This window comes from Moschus berezovskii, chromosome 19 (genome assembly GCF_049115385.1).
Source record: "Moschus berezovskii isolate FMDL1 chromosome 19, NW_MosBer_1.0, whole genome shotgun sequence".
NCBI classification, from domain to species: domain Eukaryota; kingdom Metazoa; phylum Chordata; class Mammalia; order Artiodactyla; family Moschidae; genus Moschus; species Moschus berezovskii.
This window is the reverse complement of record NC_142478.1, coordinates 23027159-23044699: the sequence shown is the minus strand read 5'-3', so window position 1 is coordinate 23044699 and position 17541 is coordinate 23027159.

Here is a 17541-nt window from a genome sequence, read left to right as displayed (position 1 = left end):
CTGGGAAAGGTTGGGGGCAGGAGGAGAAGGGGACGACCGAGAATGAGATGGCTGGATGACATCACCGACTCGATGGACATGAGTTTGAGTGAACTCCGGGAATTGGTGATGGACAGGGAGGGCTGGCGTGCTGTGATTCATGGGGTCGCAAAGAGTCGGGCACGACTGAGTGACTGAACTGAACTGAATTGAGTGCATATATGTCAACCACAAACTCCCGATTTATCACTCCTTTTAATCCCCTAGTAACCCTGAGTTTGTTTTCTATATCTGTGATTCTACTTCTGCTTTGAAAATAAGTTAATTTGAAAATAACTCCATTATTTTTAGATTCCACATATGTGATATTACATGATCCTTGTCATTCTGTGTCTGACTTACCTACTTCTCATACTTCCAGTATAAGAATCTCTAAGTTCATCCGTGTTTCTGCAAATGGAATTATTTTGGTTTTTTTAATATGACTGAGTAGTAATCCAGTGTCTATATTTAGCACATCTTCTTTAGCAATTATTTTGGTTTTTTTAATATGACTGAGTAGTAATCCAGTGTCTATATTTAGCACATCTTCTTTAGCTATTCCTCTGTCAATGGACATTTAGGTTCCTTCCACGTCCTGGCTCTTGTACATACTGCTACAGTGAATACTGGGATGCATGAATCTTTTGAATTCTGGTTTCTCTCCAGGTAAATGCTGAGGAGTCAGATTGCTAGATTATATGAAAACTCTATTTTTAGCTTTTTAAGGAATCTCCATAATGTTCTCCACAGTGGCTACATCAGTTTACATTCCTACCAGTAGTGTAGGAGGGGTCCCTTTTCTCCACACTCACTCCAGCATTTATTGTCTGTAAATTTTTTGATGATTGCTGTTACGACCAGTGTGAAGTGATATCTTATTATAGTTTTGATTTGTATTTAATTTTTCTCTAATAATGAGTGATGTGGAGCATCTTTTCATGTGCTTTTTGGCTATATATATGTCTTCTTTGAAGAACTGTCTGTTTAAGTCTTCTGCCCTTTTTTTTTTTTTATTGGATTGTTTGCTTTTCTGATGTGGAACTGCATAAGCTGTTTGTATATTTTGGAGATAAATCCCTTCTTGGTTTCTTCATATGCAAATATTTTATCCCATTTTTGAGGATTGTGATTCTGTTTTTTGTGTGATTTCCTTTGCTGAACAAGAGCTTTAAAGTTTAATTGGATCCCATTTGTTTATTTTTTTTTTAATTTTATTTGTATTATTTTAGAAGGTGGATTGAAAAAGATCTTGCTGCAATTTTTGTCAAAGAGTGTTCTGCTTATGTTTTCCTCTAAGACTTTTAGAGTATCCAGCCTTACATTTAGGTCTTTAATCCATTTTGAGGTTTTTATGTGTGTATGGTGTTGAGAGTGCTCTAATGTCATTCTTTTTCGTGTAGCTATCCAGTTTTCCCAGCACCTCTTATTAAATAGAATTATTTTCTCCATTGTATAGTGTCTCCTCCATTGTCATGGATTTCATGAACATAGGTGTGTGAGTTTACCTCTAGACTTTATATCCTCTTCTATTGATCTATGTTTCTGCTTGTCTGTGTGTGTGTGCCCGTACTATACTATTTGATTACTGTAGCTTTCCTGAAGTCAAGAACCTGATTCCTCCAGCTGCATTTTTCTGTTTCAAGATTGCTTTGGTTATTTGAGATCTTTTGTGTTTTCATCAAATAGTAAAATTTTTCTCTAGTTCTGTGAAAATTGCCATTAATAATTAGCAATTGCATTGAATCTGTAGACTGCTCTGGAAACTACAGTTGTTTTGACAAATTGATTTTTTGGGTCTAAAAGCTTGGTATATATCTCCATGTGTTTGTGTCATCTTTGATTTCTTTTATCAGTATCTTATAGGTTTTAGAATACAAATATTTTGTCTCCCTGTGCTGTGCTCGGTCTCTCAGTCGTGTCTGACTCTTTGTGACCCCATGTAGCCTGTCAGGCTCTTCTGTCCATGGGGATTCTCCAGGCAAGAATACTGGAGTGGGTTGCCATGCTCTCCTCCAGGGGATCTTCCCAACCTAGGAATTGAACTGGACTCTCCTGCATTGCAGGTGGATTCTTGTCTTGATAGTTAGGTTCTTTCCTAGATATTTTATTCTTTTCAATGTGATGGTAAATGGGATTGTTCTCTTAATTTCTCTTTCTGATCTTTCAATGTTAGTGTATGGGAATGCAAGAGATTTCTTTGTTTTTATTTTGTATCCTGTGACTTTACTGAGTCATTGATGAGATATACTAATCTTCTGGTAACATCTTTAGAATTTTCTAAGTATAGCATTGAAAGGTTGTTACTAAACCATGAAAAATGCTGGGATTCTTGGCCTCCAGAGGAGAATTCAATCTGGGGCCAGAGATGAGGTTTGATCGCTCAGAGCTTTTGTGTAATAAAGTTTTATTAAATTATAAAAGAGATAGAGAAAGCTTCTGACATAAACATCAGAAGGAGACAGAAAGAGTGCTCCTCTGCTAGTCTTTAGCTGGATGTTATATAGCTACTTCAGTTCAGTTCAGTTCAGTCGTGTCCAACTCTTTGCAACCCCATGAATCAAAGCACTCCAGGCCTCCCTGTCCATCACCAACTCCCGGAGTTCACTCAAACTCATGTCCATCGAGTCGGTGATGCCATCCAGCCATCTCATTCTCTGTCGTCCCTGTCTCCTCCCGCCCCCAATCCGTCCCAGCATCAGAGTCTTTTCCAGTGAGTCAAATTGTCGCATGAGGTGGCCAAAGTATTGCAGTTTCAGCATCAACATGTTCCAATGAACACCCAGGACTGGTCTCCTTTAGGATGGACTGGTTGGATCTCCTTGCAGTCCAAGGGTCTCTCAAGAGTCTTCTCCAGCACCACAGTTCAAAAGCATCAATTCTTCGGCGATCAGCTTTCTTCACAGTCCAACTCTCACATTCGCACATGACCACGGGAAAAACCATAGCCTTGACTAGACGGACCTTGGTTGGCAAAGTAATGTCTCTGCTTTTTAGTATGCTATCAAGGTTGGTCATAACTTTCCTTCCAAGGAATAAGCGTCTTTTAATTTCATGGCTGCAATCAGCATCTGAAGTGATTTTGGAGTCCCCCAAAATAAAGTCTGACACTGTTTCCATGGTTTTTCCATCTATTTCCCATGAAGTGATGGGACCAGATGCCATGATCTTTGTTTTCTGAATGTTGAGCTTGAAGCCAACCTTTTCACTCTCCTCTTTCACTTTCATCAAGAGGCTTTTGAGTTCCTCTTCACTTTCTGCCATAAGGGTGGTGTCATCTACATATCTGATGTTATTGATATTTCTCCCAGCAATCTTGATTACAGCTTGTGCTTCTCCCAGCCCAGCGTTCCTCATGATGTACTCTGCATATAAGTTAAATAAGCAGGGTGACAATATACAACCTTGACATACTCCAGCAGTCTGCTAATTAAAGAAAGGAAATGTCTCAAAAATCTTGAAGAAAGGCTGATTAGCATACAAATAGTTTCATTGACATAGATTAGGAGAACAATGTATGAGTATAACATACTGGTTTGTCAAGTCAGTTCTGATCCTAACCCTGAGCCTTTAGGTGGAACCTACTTGAAGATAGAGTCTAGGATAAATGCATAGTATATTAACATAGCTTAAGACAAACATTTCCATAAGAAAAATGCATTGGTTAGCTCAAGGTTTGAGAAAAGTGAAGTTCAGGTGGAACCAGGTGTCATTATGGCAACACAGAATTTTAAGAGAAACCTTTTTAAATTTGTGTAGAGAAGGGGAAATAATATAACACTAGTTTGTTTCCTCCTGCCGCTCAAGAGAGAGAGAAAAGATATCTGACGCTTGCAGCCTATTTCCTCCGATTAGAGACCCCTGGCCTTCCTGCCCATTACCCTCAGTTTCATGTCATCAGCCAACAGTGACAGTTTTACATCTTCTTTTCCAATTAGATTCCTTTTAATTCTTTTTCTTCTCTGATTGCCAAGGATAGGACTTTTAAAATTACATTAAATAATTATTTTATTTTTTCTTTAAATCTTCTGTTTTTTTCATTTAACTCTTCTATCTCTTTGTTATTTTTTTTTTTTTTTTTGTATCTTCTAAAGTATCAGCCTCCATTCTTTAACTGGATTCGAGCAGGCTCTACATCCAGTGACTGTTTCCCTTATAAGAATACCTTGTGATGACACGCAGAGATTAGAATTATGTATTTATAAATCAGGGAAAATCAAGAATTGTGGACAACCAACAGAAGCTAGGAAGAGGCAAGGAAGGTTTATTTTCTAGAGCCGTCTGATGAAGCATGGTGCTGTCAGTGCCTTGGTTTTGAACTTCTTACCTCCAGAACAATGAGAGAATACATTTCTGTACTACTAAACCACTCAGTTTACTTTAATCTGTTACAGTAGCTGTGGGAAAGTAATACAAGTATAGAGATGATTTTGTCAGATCTTATCAACTATGATGCCTTCTAGAGTATATAAAATGATGTATTAAATCGTTGCATCCAAAAAGCTTCTCCCTATCCATAGATACTTTGACTTCAAAAAATGTAGCTTCAATTCAAATCCTTGTTTCTATGAAGATTTTAATGAAACAACAGAAAATATAAATCACAATATATTGTCTAGATACAAACTAGACATTTTTTTAACTTCTCTGCATATTTGACAGTTAAAGCATAAATTTTGCAAATTCCATTTATAAATTTCATATCAGTGAAAATGAAAAACACATTACCTGTTTATTGTCTTACACATGTAAAAAAAAATTACTGCTAAATAGGGGTATGATTTTCTCACCTAAAGATATTAAGGCTTTCATAATGTAAGTCATAAATAAATAGGGCTTATTGAGTAATGGTCCCCAAAGATATCTCAGTCCTAACCCCCAGGATGTGTGAATGTTACCCTATCTGGTGAAGGAATTTTCTAGCTGTGAGTGTTAATCCTGCAATGGTGAGATTATTCTGGATACCCACATAGGCCATTAAATGGAATCATAAGTGTCCTCCTTAGATATGCTTCTACAAGAAGGCTTTCACTGTCATGAGCCATAAAAAAGATGCTAAAATGTTGGCCTGCTGCGTGTAAATGTTGATCTAGAAATACTTGCAATGTGGAGGAAAAAGAAAATTTCCTTCTCTAATTTGGAAATGTATTGAGGATGAGAATAGAGATTGCAAGATTATAATAAAATACAGTTACATGCTGTTTCCTTAAAATTTTTGAGAACTTTTGAGGCCATAAGAGGTCTAGAAAAGAATGAATTAACAGCATCTAAATTGACCAGTATTACATGTAGGTTTTGACAAAAATTCAAACTGTGGGAAAAATCAATTTTTTGGAATAGCACTGTTTCAGAATATTTTGATATCATCAGAAAAGAACAAAGTTAAACAGAACTTTTTACTGAATGAGGAATTCCCCAGGTTGGTAGGTGCCCAGTATGCTACTGGAGCTCAGTGGAGAAATAACTCTAGAAGGAATAAAGGGATGGAGCAAAAGCAAAACCAATACCCAGTTGTGGATGTGACCAGTGATAGAAGCAAGGTCCGGTGCTGTAAAGAGCAATATTGCATAGGAACCTGGAATGTTAGGTCCATGAATCAAGGCAAATTGGAAGTGGTCAAACAGGAGATGGCAATAGTGAACATAGACATTCTAGGAATTAGTGAATTAAAATGGACTGGAATGGGTGAATTTAACTCGGATGACCATTATATCTACTACTGTGGGCAGGAATCCCTTAGAAGAAATGGAGTAGCCATCATGGTCAACAAAAGAGTCCGAAATGCAGTACTTGGATGCAATCTTAAAAACGACAGAATGATTTCTGTTCATTTCCAAGGCAAACCATTCAATATTACAGTAATCCAGGCCTATCCCCCAACCAGTAATGCTGAAGAAGCCGAAGTTGAATGGTTCTATGAAGACCTACAAGACCTTTTAGAACTAACACCCAAAAACGATGTCCTTTTCATTATAGGGGACTGGAATGCAAAAGTAGGAAGTCAAGAAACACCTGGAGTAACAGGCAAATTTGGCCTTGGAGCATGGAATGAAGCAGGGCAAAGGCTAATAGAGTTTTGTCAAGAGAATGCACTGATCATAGCAAACACCCTCTTCCAACAACACAAGAGAAGACTCTACACATGGACATCACCAGATGGTCAACACCGAAATCAGATTGATTATATTCTTTGCAACCAAAGATGAAGAAGCTGTATACAGTTAGCGAAAACAAGACCAGGAGCTGACTGTGGCTCAAATCATGAACTCCTTATTGCCAAATTCAGACTTAAAATGAAGAAAGTAGGGAAAACCACTAGACCATTCAGATATGACCTCAATCAAATCCCTTATGATTATACAGTGGAAGTGTGAAATAGATTTAAGGGCCTAGATCTGATTGATAGAGTGCCTGATGAACTCTGGATGGAGGTTCGTGACATTGTACAGGAGACAGGGACCAAGACCATCCCCATGGAAAAGAAATGCAAAAGAGCAAAATGGTTGTCTGAGGAGGCCTTACAAATAGCTGTGAAAAGAAGAGAGGCGAAAAGCAAAGGAGAAAAGGAAAGATATGAGCATCTGAATGCAGAGTTCCAAAGAATAGCAAGGAGAGATAAGAAAGCCTTCCTCAGTGATCAAGGCAAAGAAATAGAGGAAAACAACAGAATAGGAAAAACAAGAGACCTCTTCAAGAAAATTAGAGATTCCAAGGGAACATTTCATGCAAAGATGGGCTCGATAAAGGACAGAAATGGTATGGACCAAACAGAAGCAGAAGATATTAAGAAGAGGTGGCAGGAATACACAGAAGAACTGTACAAAAAAGATCTTCACGACCAAGATAGTCACGATAACGTGATCACTGACCTAGAGCCAGACTTCTTGGAATGTGAAGTCAAGTGGGCCTTAGAAAGCATCACTATGAACAAAGCTAGTGGAGGTAATGGAATTCCAGTTGAGCTATTTCAAATCTTGAAAGATGATGCTGTGAAAGTTCTGCACTCAATATGCCAGCAAATTTGGAAAACTCAGCAGTGGCCACAGGACTGGAAGAGTTCAGTCTTCATTCCAATCCCAAAGAAAGGCAATGCCAAAGAATGCTCAAACTACCGGACAATTGCACTCATCTCACACGCTAGTAAAGTCATGCTCAAAATTCTCCAAGCCAGGCTTCAGCAATATGTGAACTGTGAACTCCCAGATGTTCAAGCAGGTTTTAGAAAAGGCAGAGGCACCAGAGATCAAATTGCCAACATCCGCTGGATCATGGAGAAAGCAAGAGACTTTCAGAAAAACATCTATTTCTGCTTCATTGACTATGCCAAAGCCTTTGACTGTGTCGATCACAATAAACTGTGGAACATTCTGAAAGAGATGGGATTCCCAGACCACCTGACCTGCCTCTTGAGAAACCTGTATGCAGGTCAGGAAGCAACAGTTAGAACTGGACATGGAACAACAGACTGGTTCCAAATCGGAAAAGGTGTACGTCAAGGTTGTATATCGTCACCTTGCTTATTTAACATATATGCAGAGTACATCATGAGGAACGCTGGGCTGGAAGAAGCACAAGCTGGAATCAAGATTGCCGGGAGAAATATCAATAACATCAGATATGCAGATGATACTACCCTCATGGCAGAAAGTGAAGAGGAACTCAAAAGCCTCTTGATGAAAGTGAAAGAGGAGAGTGAAAAGGTTGGCTTGAAGCTCAACATTCAGAAAACGAAGATCATGGCATCTGGTCCCATCACTTCATGGGAAATAGATGGAAAAACAGTGGAAACCGTGTCAGACTTTATTTTTTGGGGGCTCCAAAATCACTTCAGATGCTGATTGCAGCCATGAAATTAAAAGATGCTTGCTCCTTGGAAGGAAAGACATTACTTTGCCAACCAAGGTCCGTCTAGTCAAGGCCATGGTTTTTCCCGTGGTCATGTATGGATGTGAGAGTTGGATTGTGAAGAAAGCTGACCGCTGAAGAATCAATGCTTTTGAACTGTGGTGTTGGAGAAGACTCCTGAGAGTCCCTTATACTGCAAGGAGATCCAACCAGTCCATTCTAAAGGAGATCAGTCCTGGGTGTTCATTGGAAGGACTGATGCTAAAGCTGAAACTGCAGTACTTTGGCCACCTCATGCGACGAGTTGACTCACTGGAAAAGACTCTGATGCTGGGAAAGGTTGGGGGCGGGAGGAAAAGGGGACGACAGAGTGAGATGGCTGGATGGCATCACCGACTCTGTGGACATGAGTTTGAGTGAACTCCGGGAGTTGGTGATGGACAGGGAGGCCTGGCGTGCTGTGATTCATGGGGTCGCGGAGAGTCGTATACGACTGAGCGACTGAACTGAACTGACTTTAACTATATAGAATGCAAGTTAAATTTCACAAGATCAACAGCCACTGTGCTTTAAAATCATTTTCCCTGAGAAAGAAAGGTTTAAGGTTTTAAATAATATCTAGTATGCTTCCAAATTTTTTTAAAAAATACCATTTCAGACTTAATATATATAATAAGTTTATAGGTACAAAGGGCCTGTTGATAAATAGCTGATGATCTAGCAAAATAACATCTGTGGATACAAAGTTGGCATTTTGGGAGTTGTTATTGTTGTAGTCAATGAAACAGAGGCAGATTTTTTTTCTGGAATTCCTTACTTTCTGTTTGATCTAGTGAATGTTGGCAATTTGATCTCTTGACTCCTCTGCCTTTTCTAAACCCAACTTGAATGTCTGGAAGTTCTTGGTTCACGTAATGCTAAGGCCTAGCCTGGTGAATTTTGAGCAAAACCTTACTAGCATGGGAGATGAGTACAGCTGTCTGGTGGTTTGAATAGATATTACTACTGCCCTGCTTGGGAATTGGAATTTGCTGACATATCGAGTGTAACATTTTAAAAGCATCGTCTCAGGATTTTAAGGAGCTCTGCTGAAAGTCCATCACCCCCACTAGCTTTATTGGCAGCAGTTCTTCCTAAGCCCCACTTGATTTCACACTTCAGAGTGTCTGACTGAGCAAGAGACTACACCATCATGGTTATCTGGGTCATTAAGATCTGTTTTGTTCAGTTCTTCTGTGTATTCTTTCCATCTCTTCTTGATCTCTTCTGCTTCTATTGGGTCTTTACTGTTTATGTCCTTTAATGGGCCCATCTTTGGATGAAATGGTCCTTTGATATTCCTATTGTTTCCCTCTATTTCTTTGTATTTTTCTTTGAAGAAAGCCTTCTTGTCTTTCCTTGCTACTCTCTGGAACTCTGCAGTTAATTGGGTGTACCTTTCACTTTTCTCCCTTGCTTTTCACTTTTCTTCTTTCTTCAGCGATTTGTAAAGCCTCCTCAGGAAACCACTTTGCCTTCTTGCATTTCTTTTGTTGAGGGGATAGTTTTGTTTGTTGTCTCCTGTACGATATTACAGACCTCTGCCCATAGCTCTTCAGGGACTCTGTTTACTAAGTCTAATCCCTTGAATCTATTTGTCACCTCCACTGTATATTCATAGGGGATTTGACTTAAATTGTACCTAGCTGACCTAGTGGTTTTCCCCGCTTTCTTTAGTTTAAGCCTGAATTTTGCTATTAGGGGCTGATAATCTGAGCCACAGTCAGCTGTAGGTCTTGTTTTTGATAACTGTATATAGCTTCTCCATCTTCAGCTACAAAAAATGAAATCAATCTGATTGTGATATTGACCATGTTGTTGAAAAAGGGTGTTTGCTATGACCAGTGTGCTCTTTTGACAGAATTCTGTTAGCCTTTGCCCTGGTTCATTTTGTACTCCAAGAACAAACTTGCCTGTTTCTCCAGGTATCCCTTGACTTCCTACTTTTGCATTTCAGTCCCCTCTGATGAATAGAACATCTTTTTTGGTGTTAGTTCTAGGAGGTATTCTAGGTCTTCATAGAACTGATCAACTTCAGCTTCTTTCGGCATTGGTGGTTGGAGCACAGACTTGGAATAATGTGATGTTGAAAGGTTTGCCTTGGAAACAAACTGAAATCATTCTGTTCTAATGTTCCAGGTTCGTTTGCAATGCTGTTCTTTAAAGATAGGGATTTTACTTTCATCACCAGACACATCCACAACTGAGCTTTTTTTCCACTTTGGCCCAGCAGCTTCATTCTTTCTGGAGCTATTGATAGTTGTCCTCTGCTCTTCCCCAGTAACATATTGGACACTTAAAAGTTCACAGACAAATTTGACAGAAATGTAGAGATTTCCCTATACCCCTGCCCCCATACATACATAGCTCCCCCTGTTATCAGTATCCTCTACCATCATACATTTGTTAAAATTGATGAGCCTACATTGATACACCATTATCACCCAAAGCCTGTGGTTTACATTTTGTTTCACTCTTGATGTTGTACATTCTATGGGTTTAGAAAGCTATAAAATGACATGTATGCACCATTATGATATCGTACAGGTATTTCCTCTGTCCTAAAAAGCCTCTGTATTCCACCTCTTCATCCCTCTCCTCTACCTCCAGTTTCTAGCAATCAGTGATCTCTTGATTGTCTCTATAGTTTTCTGTTTTCAGAATGTCAGAATTGGAATCTTACAGTACATAGGGTTTTCAGATAGGTTTCTTTCGGTCATTAATGCTGCTGCTGCTAAGTCACTTCAGTCGTATCCAGCTCTGTGTGACCCCATAGACGGAATATGCACTTAAATTCCCTCTGTCTTTTCATGGCTTGATAGTTCACTTCTTTTTAGTGCTGAATAATATTCCATTGTCTGTGTATGTTGTTGTTGTTCAGGAGCTCAGTCGTGTCTGACTTTTTGTGACCCCATGGACAGCAGCATGCCAGTCTTCCCTGTTCTTCTCCTTCTCCTGGAACTTGCTCAAATTCATGTCCATTGAGTCAGTGATGCCATCCAACCATCTCATCCTCTGTCATCCCCTTCTCCTCCTGCCTTCAATGTTTCCTGGTATTAGGGTCTTTTCTAATAAGTTTGCACTTTATATCATGTAGCCAAAGTATTGGAGCTTCACCATCAGTCCTTCCAATGAATACTCAGGACTGATTTCCTTTAGATTTGACTGGTTTGATCTCCTTGCAGTCCAAGGGACTCTCAAGAGTCTTCTTCAATGCCACACTTCAAAAGCATCAATACTTCGATGCTCAGCCTTTTTTATGGTCCAACTCTCACATCTACACGTGACTACTGGAAAATCCGTACTTTGACTAGACAGACCTTTCTTGGCCAAGTAATGTGTCTGCTTTTTAATATGCTGTCTAGGTTGGTCATAGCTTTTCTTCCAAGGAGCAAGCGTCTTTTAATTTCATGGCTGCAGTCACCATCTGCAGTGATTTTGGAGCCCAAGAAAATAAAGTCTGTCACTGTTTCCATTGTTTCCCCATCTATTTGCCATGAAGTGATAAGACTGGATGCCATGACCTTATGTTTTTGAATGTTGAGTTTAGAGCCAGCTTTTAATCTCCTCTTTCACCTTCACCAAGAGGTTTTTAGTTCCTCTTTGCTTTCTTCCATAAAAGTGGTATCATCTCTATATCTGAGGTTATTGATATTTCTCCCGGCAATCTTGATTCCATCTTGTGCTTCATCAAGCTTGGCATTTTGCATGATATATTCTACATATAATTTAAATAAGCAGTGTGACAGTATACAGCCTTGATGTAGTCCTTTCTCAATTTTGGACCAGTCTGTTTTTCCCTGTCTTGTGTCTTGACCTGTATACAGGTTTCTCAGGAGAAGATAAGGTGGCCTGGTATTCCCATCTCATTAAGAATTTTCCACAGTTTGGGATCCACACAGTCAAAGGTTTTAGTATAGTCAATGAGGCAGAAGTAGATGTTTTTCTGGAATTCTCTAGTTTTTTGTTTTTTCCATGTTCTAGCAAATATTAGCAATTTGATCTCTGGTTCTTCTGCCTTTTCTAAATTTAGCTTGGATATCTGGAAGTTTGTGATTCATGTACTGTTGAAGCCTAGCTTGGACAATTTTAAGCATTACTTTCTTTGCTAGCATCTGAAATGAGTGCAATTGTGCACTGATTTAAATATTCTTTGATACTGCCTTTCTTTGGAATTGGAGTGAAAACTGACCTTTTCCAGTCCTCTGGCTACTGCTGAGGTTTTCAAATTTGGTGGCATGTTGAGTGCAGCACTTTAGCAGCAGCATCTTTAAGGATTTTAAATAACCCACTGCAATTCCATCACCTTTAGTAGCTTTGTTCTTAGCGATGCTTCCGAAGGCCCACTTGACTTCACACTCTAAGATGTCTGGCTCTAGGTGAGTGATCACACCATCTGGTTATCTGAGTCATTAAGAGCTTTTTGTATGGTTTTTCTGTGTATTCTTGCCACCTCTTAATATCTTCTGCTTCTGTTAGGTCCGTACCGTTTCTGTCCTTTATTGTGCCCATCTTCGTCTGAAATGTTCCCTTGGTATCTCTAATTTTCTTGAAGGGATCTCTAGTCTTTCCCATTCTATTGTTTTTCTCTATTTTTTTGCACTGTTCACTTAATAAGGCTTTCTTCTCTCTCCTTCATATTCTTTGAAACTCTGCATTCAGATGGGTATATCTTTTCTTTTCTCCTTTTCCTTTCACTTCTCTTCTTTGCTCAGCTATTTGTAAGTCCTCCTCAGACAGCCATTTTGCATTTATTTTTCTTGGGAATGATTTTGATTACTGCCTCCTGTCGAGTGTTATAAACCTCTGTCCATAGTTCTTCAGGCACTCTGTCTATTAGATCTAATCCCTTGAATCTATTTGTTACTTCCACTCTATAATCATAAGGGATTTGATTTATGTCATATCTGAATGGTGTAGTGGGTTTTCATACTTTCTTCAATTTAAGTCTGAATTTGGCAATAAAGAGTTCATAATCTGAGCCATAGTCAGCTTCCAGTCTTGTTTTTTTGCTGCCTGTATAGAGCTTCTCCATCTTCAGCTGCAAAGACTATAATCAGTCTGATTTTAGTATTGACCATCTGGTGATGTCCATGTGTAGAGTCATCTCTTTTGTCATAGGAAGAGCGTTTGATATGACCAGTATGTTCTCTTGACAAAACTGTTAGCCTTTGCCCTGCTTCATTTTGTGCTCCAAGGCCAAACTTGCCTGTTACTCCAAATAGGTATCTCTTGAATTCCTATATTTGCATTCCAGTTCCCTATGATGAAAAGGACATCTTTTTTTGATGTTGGTTCTAGGAGGTCATGTAAGTCTTCATAGAACCATTAAACTTTAGCTTCTTTGGCATTAGTGGTTGGGGCATAGACTTGGATTACTGTGATATTGAATGATTTGCCTTATAAATGTACAGAGATCTATCATTTTTGAGATTGCACCCAAGTACTACATTTTAGACTCTTTTGTTGACTATGAGGAGTATTCCATTTCTTCTAAGGGATTCTTGCCCACAGTATTAGATGTAATGGTCATCTGACTTAAATTAACCCATTCTGGTCCATTTAAGTTCTCTGATTCCTAAAATGTCGATGTTCACTCTTGCCATGGCGACCTCTTCCAAGAGTGTCTGTGTATAATACAGTTTACTAATTCAGTCACCTATTAAAGGAAATCTTGGTTGCATTTTGACAAGTATGAATAAATCTGCTATAAACACCAATGTGCGGATTTTTGTGTCAACAGGAGTGCTGCACTTAGTGTATATAACAAGGGTTTCAATTGCTGAATCTTTTGGTAGTATGAGGGGTTTAATTTTGTAACAAACTGCCAAATTCTTCCAGAATTGCTACACCATTTTCCATTTCTACCAGCAATGAATGAGAGTTCCTGTGTCTCCACATTCTCATCAACATTAGTGTCATTTTGGCTGATGTTGGCCATTCTTATAGATAGATAGTAGTATATAATTATTGGAGAAAGAAATGACAGCCCACTCCAGAGTTCTTGCCTTGAGAATCCCAGGGATGGCAGAGCCTGGTGGGCTGCCATTTCTGGGGTCGCACAGAGTTGAACACAACTAAAGTGACTCAGCAGCAGCAGCGGCAGTATATGATTATTATTTTGCATTGTATTTCTTTGATATGATTGGGAGCATCTTTTCATATGATTATTTTCCATCCGTGTATCTTTTTTCTTGAGATGCTTATAAAAGTCTTTGGCCCATTTTTGATAGGATTATTTGATTTCTTGCTGCTAATTTTTGAGTTTTTTTGAATATTTCCTATATGGAGGATAGGTTTTTGGGGTTTGTTTTTTTTTTTTTGGCCATACCACATAGCATGCAAGATCTTAGTTCCCAGACCAGGAATCAAACCCATGCCTCCTGCAGTGGAAGTGTAGAGTCTTAACCTCTGGACTGCCAGGGAAGTCACTGTATGTTTTCAATAAATACCCTTTATAAGATATGTTTTTGGAAAAAATTTTATCCCAGTCTGTATTTCTATTATTTTGGCATGTCTTTCACAGAGCAGAAGTTTTTAACTTTAATGAAATGCAGTTCATTCTTTTTTCATGAACTGTGCCTTTGGCATTTAGTATAAAAAGTAATTACCATGCCAAAGGCCATTAAGGCTAATTTGTTTTCTCATGATAGTTTCATAGTTTTGCATTTTAGATTTATGTCTATGATTCATTTTGAGTTTTGTGAAGGGTGTAAAGGCCTATAACTAGATTTATTTATATATTTATTTTTGCATGTGACTGTCTGGTTATTTCAGCACTATTTGTTGAAGAAATTGTCATCCATTGTGTTACTTTTGTTCCTTGGTCAAATCCAGTATTCTTGCCTGGAGAATCCCATGGACAGAAGAGCCTGGAAGGTTCCAGTCTATTGGATCACAAAAGTCAGACACAACTGAGCAAAAGCACACACACACACACATATATCAGTTGACCATATCTATGTGGGCTAATTTCTGGGCTCTCTATTCTCTTCCACTAATCTATTCATTCATTCTTTTGCCAGTACCACACTGTCTTGACTACTGTCGACTTAAGTCTTAAAGTCAGTCCTTCATCTTGTTGTTCTCCTTCAATATTGTGTTGGCTATTATAGGCTCTTTTACCTCTCCATATAAACTTTAAAAATGGCTTATCAATTTCCACAAAATAACTACCCAATATTTTGATTGGGATTACATTGATCTACAGATCATATTGGGAAGGATGGACAATATTGAATCTTTCTACCCATGAACATAGAATTTCTCTCCATTTATTTAGTTTTTCTTTTTATTCATCACAGTTTTGTAGTTCTCTTCATATATATATCTTATACATATCTTGTTTGATTTATACCTAAGAATTTGATTTGGGGTCATACACTCTGTTTTAAGTTTCCAGTCCCGTGTATTCCTTGCTAAATATAAGAAAATGATTAACTTTTGTATATTAATCTTGTAATTAATGCAGCCACCTTACTTGAATTGCTCGTTTGTTTCAGGAAGTTCTTTGTTTAATGTTTTTGGATTTTTTACCTAAGTGGTCACATCATCTACAATCAATGACAGATTCATTTCCACCTTCCCAGTCTATGCAGCCTTTATTTCTTTTTATCAACTTATTTTATTCACATTGACTTCTAGTATAAGGTTTATAAGCAGTGATACCTGGGGACATCCTTAAATTGTACGTGGCGTAGTAGGGGAGCATCAGTTTTCCCACCAATAAGTATGTTACTAACTGTAGATTTTTTTGTATATGTTCTATATGAAGTTGAGATAATTTTCGTCTATCCCTAGTTTACTGAAGGTTTTTATCATGAAAGATTGTTGGATTTTGCCGAATGTTTCTTGTGTCTACTGATATGATCATGTGATCTTGATTTTTTTGGCCTATTTATGTGATGGATTTTTTAAATTGATTTTCAAACTTGAACCTGCTTTCCATAACTAAGTTAAATCTTACTTGATCATAGTGGATAATTCTATTTATTCATTATTAGATTTGATTTGCTAATTGAATATTCTAAGGGTTCTCTCATTTGACATGAACAGTGTACCTTATCCAAAATAATCAACTAAACCCTGAAATCCATGTAATTAATCAGAATTTGTGGGTCATTCTTAGTTTGATCTACCAATTGAGAATCAACATTACATCATCAACAGTGTATATATGTATATATATATATATATATATACATATATACCCATGTGTGTGTGTACTTCCAGTTTAATCAAGTAGAAGTGTCTTATCTCTAGGCTCTGGCTATAGACAGTAGAATTTAAATAGCCCTATGGGCTTCCCTGGTGGCTCAGAGGTTAAAGCGTCTGCCTCTAATGCGGGAGACCCGGGTTCGATCCCTGGGTCGGGAAGATCCCCTGGAGAAGGAAACGGTAACCCACTCCATTATTCTTGCCTGGAGAATCCCATGGACGGAGAAGTCTGGTAGGCTACAGTCCATGGGGTCGCAAAGAGTCAGACACAACTGAGCGACGGAACAGAACAGAAACAGATGTAAACACAGAGATCAAATTGCCAACATCTGCTGGATCATTGAAACAGCAAGAGAGTTCCAGAATAACAGCTATGTCTTCTTTATTGACTATGCCAAAGCCTTTGACTGTGTGGATCACAATAAACTGTGGAAAATTCTGAAAGAGATGCGAATACCAGACCATCTGACCTGCCTCTTGAGAAACCTATATGCAGGTGAGGAAGCAACAGTTAGAACTGGACATGGAACAACAGACTGGTTCCAAATAGAAAAAGGAGTACATCAAGGCTATCTATTGTCACCATGCTTATTTAGCTTATATGCAGAGTACATCATGAGAAATGTTGGGCTGGATGAAGCACAAGCTGGAATCAAGATTTCTGGGAAAAATATCAATAACCTCAGATATGTAGATGACACCACCCTTATGGCAGAAAGTGAAGAGGAACTAAATAGCCTCTTGATGAAAGTGAAAGAGGAGAGTGAAAAAGTTGGCTTAAAGCTCAACATTCAGAAAACTAAGATCATGGCATCTGGTCCCACCACTTCAAGGGAAATAAATGGCAAAACAGTGGAAACAGTGTCAGACTTTATTTTAGGGGGCTCCAAAATCACTGTGGATGCTGATTGCAGCCATGAAATTAAAAGATGCTTACTCCTTGGAAGGAAAGTTATGACCAACCTAGAGAGAATATTAAAAAGCAGAGGCATTACTTTGCCAACAAAGGTCCATCTAGTCAAGGCTATGGTTTTTCCAGTGGTCATGTACGGATGTGAGAGTTGAACTGTGAAGAAAACTGAATGCCAAAGAACTGATGCTTTTAAACTGTGGTGTTGGAGAAGACTCTTGAGAGTCCCTTGGAAGGAGATCCAACCAGTCCATCCTAAAGGAGACCAGTCCTGGGTGTTCATTGGAACATGTTGAAGCTGAAACTCCAATACTTTGGCCACATCATGCAAAGAGTTGACTCTTTGGAAAAGACCCTGATCCTACGAGGGATTGGGGGCAGGAGGAGAAGGGGACGACAGAGGAGATGGATGGATGGCATCACCGACTTGATTCACATGAGTTTGAGTGAACTCCAGGAGTTTGTGATGGACGGGGGGCCTGGCATGCTGCGATTCACGGGGTCGCAAAGAG